Below are 6,000 nucleotides of genomic sequence, written 5' to 3' on the forward strand. Positions count from 1 at the left end.
ACGGACAATTCCTTTGACCTCATGGCTTGGTTTTTGCTCTGACATGCACTGTCAACTGTGGGACCTTATAAACTGTAGATAGGTGTGTGCCTTTCCAAATCATGTCTAATCAATTGAATTTACCACAGGTGGACTCCAATCAAGTTGTAAAACCATCTCAAGAATGATCAATGGAAACAGGATGCACCTGAGCTCAATTTCGACTCTCATAGCAAACGGTGTGAATACTTATGTAAATAAGGTATTTCAGATTTTTTTTTTTATTAGCAAAAATGTCAAAAAAATCTGTTTTTGGTTTGTCATTATTTGGGTATTGTGTGTAGGTTGCAGAGGATTACATTTTTTTAAATCCATTTTAGAATAAGGCAAAATGTGGAAAAAGTCAAGGGGTCTAAATACTTTCCGAATGTACTGTGCTGCAGCAGAAATGACAACACGATATACAGAAACTACACTGCTCAAAAAAATAAAGGGAACACTAAAATAACACATCCTAGATTTGAATGAATGAAATAATCTTATTAAATACCTTTTTCTTTACATAGTTGAATGTGCTGACAACAAAATCACACAAAAATAATCAATGGAAATCCAATTTATCAACCCATGGAGGTCTGGATTTGGAGTAACACTCAAAATTAAAGTGGAAAACCACACTAGAGGCTGATCCAACTTTGATATAATGTCCTTAAAACAAGTCAAAATGAGGCGTGTGTGTGGCTTCCACGTGCCTGTATGACCTCCCTACAACGCCTGGGCATGCTCCTGATGAGGTGGCGGATGGTCTCCTGAGGGATCTCCTCCCAGACCTGGACTAAAGCATCCGCCAACTGCTGGACAGTCTGTGGTGCAACGTGGCGTTGGTGGATGGAGCGAGACATGATGTCCCAGATGTGCTCAATTGGATTCAGGTCTGGGGAACGGGCGGGCCAGTCCATAGCATCAATGCCTTCCTCTTGCAGGAACTGCTGACACACTCCAGCCACATGAGGTCTAGCATTGTCTTGCATTAGGAGGAACCCAGGGCCAACCGCACCAGCATATGGTCTCACAAAGGGTCTGAGGATCTCATCTCGGTACCTAATGGCAGTCAGGCTACCTCTGGCGAGCACATGGAGGGCTGTGCGGCCCCCCAAAGAAATGCCACCCCACACCATGACTGACCCACCGCCAAACCGGTCATGCTGGAGGATGTTGCAGGCAGCAGAACGTTCTCCACGGCGTCTCCAGACTCTGTCACGTCTGTCACGTGCTCAGTGTGAACCTGCTTTCATCTGTGAAGAGCACAGGGCGCCAGTGGCGAATTTGCCAATCTTGGTGTTCTCTGGCAAATGCCAAACGTTCTGCACGGTGTTGGGCTGTAAGCACAACCCCCACCTGTGGACGTCGGGCCCTCATACCACCCTCATGGAGTCTGTTTCTGACCGTTTGAGCAGACACATGCACATTTGTGGCCTGCTGGAGGTCATTTCGCAGGGCTCTGGCAGTGCTCCTCCTGCTCCTCCTTGCACAAAGGCGGAGGTAGCGGTCCTGCTGCTGGGTTGTTGACCTCCTACGGCCTCCTCCACGTCTCCTGATGTACTGGCCTGTCTCCTGGTAGCGCCTCCATGCTCTGGACACTACGCTGACAGACACAGCAAACCTTCTTGCCACAGCTCGCATTGATGTGCCATCCTGGATGAGCTGCACTACCTGAGCCACTTGTGTGGGTTGTAGACTCCGTCTCATATTACCACTAGAGTGAAAGCACCGCCAGCATTCAAAAGTGACCAAAACATCAGCCAGGAAGCATAGGAACTGAGAAGTGATCTGTGGTCACCACCTGCAGAACCACTCCTTTATTGGGGGTGTCTTGCTAATTGCCTATAATTTCCACCTGTTGTCTATTCCATTTGCACAACAGCATGTGAAATGTATTGTCAATCAGTGTTGCTTCCTAAGTGGAGTTTGATTTCACAGAAGTGTGATTGACTTCGAGTTACATTGTGTTGTTTAAGTGTTCCCTTTATTTTTTTGAGCAGTGTATAATGATAGCGTAATAAGGCACTTCCTTTGATAGGAATGCACACGTCCAAAGTTATTATTAGTAGTGAAAGCAATGCGTGCGCCAGCCGGAAAATGTCCCAGGGAGGATAAAGTTTGTGCTTGGGCTCTTGTCGAAGAAAGAAGTTTGTCTGTGTACACAACAGTGAAATGGGCTACTTCTATGTGAATTAATGAGGAGGCGGAACATACCTCAATTCAAATTTATTCAAAAATAATTTCAAATTGGCGAGTTGAATCAACCTATAGATAATTAGCAGGCAGCGTGCCTTGGTTTGAGGGCAGCATGGGTAACTGTCCTGTTGTGTAACAATTACATTTCGTAACAGTAGGTGCATTCTGACATCACGCACATTAAAAAACTCACGCTGGGGCGACCGTAAGAGATACTGTATTTGGAACTCTCACGTGAAAAGTTTAAGGTTGCAGTGACACATCCATAAACAGAATGGAAACCAGATTACGCACCCAAGAAAATACTACAGACATCAAGAAAGGCAGGCAGTTGATTATTGACAAGTTTTTCCAACACTTTTGATAAACAGGGCAAGATAGAAATAGGCCTAAAACAGTTAAGATCAGCTACTTCGGAAGACTCATAAGAACATAGTCCTAATGATCAGTTATGCATGAGGGAGTACTTTACGCAGAGCAAAATATATTTGGGGTACATTCACCCCAATAAAGATGAGAAACACACTGTAAAAATAATCTACGTACAATTGTAAGGCAACGAGCTGCAATAACGATTGTAAGTTTGCTCAACATTTGGGCATATACAGTGAGGGAAAAAGTACTTGATCCCCTGCTGATTTTGTACGTTTGCCCACTGACAATAAATGATCAGTCTATAATTTTAATGGTAGGTTTATTTGAACAGTGAGAGACAGAATAACAACAAAAAAATCCATAAAAACGCATGTCAAAAATGTTATAAAATGATTTGCATTTTAATGAGGGAAATAAGTATTTGACCCCTCTGCAAAACATGACTTAGTACTTGGTGGCAAAACCCTTGTTGGCAATCACAGAGGTCAGACGTTTCTTGTAGTTGGCCACCAGGTTTGCACACATCTCAGGAGGGGTTTTGTCCCACTCCTCTTTGCAGATCTTCTCCAAGTCATTAAGGTTTCGAGGCTGACGTTTGGCAACTCGAACCTTCAGCTCCCTTCACAGATTTTCTATGGGATTAAGGTCTGGAGACTGGCTAGGCCACTCCAGGACCTTAATGTGCTTCTTCTTGAGCCACTCCTTTGTTGCCTTGGCCGTGTGTTTTGGGTCATTGTCATGCTGGAATACCCATCCACGACCCATTTTCAATGCCCTGGCTGAGGGAAGGAGGTTCTCACCCAAGATTTGACGGTACATGGCCCCGTCCATCGTCCCTTTGATGCGGTGAAGTTGTCCTGTCCCCTTAGCAGAAAAACACCCCCAAAGCATAATGTTCCACCTCCATGTTTGACGGTGGGGATGGTATTCTTGGGGTCATAGGCAGCATTCCTCCTCCTCCAAACACGGCGAGTTGAGTTGATGCCAAAGAGCTCCAATTTGGTCTCATCTGACCACAACAGTTTCACCCAGTTCTCCTCTGAATCATTCAGATGTTCATTGGCAAACTTCAGACGGGCATGTATATGTGCTTTCTTAAGCAGGGGGACCTTGCGGGCGCTGCAGGATTTCAGCCCTTCATGGCATAGTGTGTTACCAATTGTTTTCTTGGTGACTATGGTCCCAGCTGCCTTGAGATCATTGACAAGATCCTCCCGTGTAGTTCTGGGCTGATTCCTCACCGTTCTCATGATCATTGCAACTCCACGAGGTGAGATCTTGTATGGAGCCCCAGGCCGAGGGAGATTGATAGTTCTTTTGTGTTTCTTCCATTTGCGAATAATCGCACCAACTGTTGTCACCTTCTCACCAAGCTGCTTGGCGATGGTCTTGTAGCCCATTCCAGCCTTGTGTAGGTCTACAATCTTGTCCCTGACAACCTTGGAGAGCTCTTTGGTCTTGACCATGGTGGAGAGTTTGGAATCTGATATATTGATTGCTTCTGTGGACATGTGTATTTTATACAGGTAACAAGCTGAGATTAGGAGCACAACCTTTAAGAGTGTGCTCCTAGTCTCAGCTCGTTACCTGTATAAAAGACACCTGGGAGCCAGAAATCTTTCTGATTGAGAGGGGGTCAAATACTTATTTCCCTCATAAAAATGCATATCAATTTTGACATGCGTTTTTCTGGATTTTTTTGTTGTTATTCTGTCTCTCACTGTTCAAATAAACCTACCATTAAAATTATAGACTGATCATTTCTTTGTCAGTGGGCAAACGTACAAAATCAGCAGGGGATCAAATACTTTTTTCCCTCACTGTAGCTAAACCAACATACAGTACCAGTCAAAAGTTTGGACACACCTAGTCATTCCGGGTTTTTCTTTAATTTCACTATTTTCTACATTTCAGAATAAAAGTGAAGACATCAAAACTGTTAAATAATGGATTGAATCATGTAGTAACCAAAAAAGTGTTAAACAAATCAAAATATATTTTATATTTGAGATTCTTCAATGTTGCCACCCTTTGCCTTGATGACAGCTTTGCACACTCTTGGCATTCTCTCAACCAGCTTTATGAGGTAGTCACCTGGAATTTGAGGAATTTCTTTCCTTCTTAATGCGTTTGAGCCAATCAGTTGTGTTGTGACAAGTTAGGGGTAGTATACAGAAGATAGCCCTATTTGGTAAAAGACCAAGTCCCTATTATGGCAAGAACAGCTCAAATAAGCAAAGAGAAACAACAGTCCATCATTACTTTAAGACATGAAGGTCAGTCAATCCAGGAAATTTCAAGAACTTTGAAAGTTTCTTCAAGTCACAAAAACCAACAAGCACTATGATGAAACTGGCTCTCATGAGGACCGCCACAGGAAAGGAAGACCCAGAGTTACCTCTGTTGCAGAGAATAAATTCATTAAGAGTTACCAACCTTTAGAAATTGCAACCCAAATAAATGCTTCAAATAAATTAAAGTAAGAGACATATCTCAACACCAACTGTTCAGAGGAGACTCCGTGAATCAGGCCTTCATGGTATAATTGCTGCAAAGAAACCGATACTAAAGGAAACCAATAAGAAGAGGAGACTTGCTTTTGCCAAGAAATATGTGCATTGGACATTAGACCTGTGGAAATCTCTCCAATTGTCTGATGAGTCCAAATTTGCGATTTTTTGGGTTCCAACCGCCGTGTCGTTGTGAGACGCAAAGTAGGTGAACGGATGATCTCCGCATCCCACTGTGAAGCATAGAGGAGGTGTGGACAAATTCAGGTATGTTTATCCCCATTTCGTTCTTTTTGCTTCTTTTTAAGCAATGTTTTTCAACAGAATCGGCGGAATGAAAACCCCTCTTATCACACCCCTTACCACCCAATTTGGGTAATTTGTTAACCCAGTGCTGGGTAAATATTGGACAGAACACACACTGGGTTGCGTGAATAACCCAACATGTTGGGATTACCCAAACATGGGTTAATTTAATCATCGATTGTCTTTTTATTCACTTTAATGTAATCTATAGGTTATTTTCAAGAGGTGTGGCTTATTAGGGCCGTGGTTGTCCGATAGTTTGGCCACCCGTGAGAGTAAATGTCCTTCCTGTTGATCATGTTACGTTTGTACACTGCAAATTTCAACTTTCCTTATGTTATTGCACATTACATAATCTAATATAACATTAATACAATTATTATATACATATTGTAATAAAGTGATAACTATCCCAACATTGGCTACAAATGTGACCCAATGCCTGCAACCCAGCATTTTTTAGACTGCATCCTATCCTCTCCTCCTCTCTCGTTCTACCGAGCCCCCTTCTCCCTCTCTGCCTCTTTCTATTTCTCTCACTTGTTCTCTCAATTCAATTCAAAATGCTTTATTGGCATGCATCTCTTTTCCG

The sequence above is a fragment of the Salmo trutta genome, chromosome 22 (genome assembly GCF_901001165.1).
Source record: "Salmo trutta chromosome 22, fSalTru1.1, whole genome shotgun sequence".
Lineage (NCBI taxonomy): Eukaryota > Metazoa > Chordata > Actinopteri > Salmoniformes > Salmonidae > Salmo > Salmo trutta.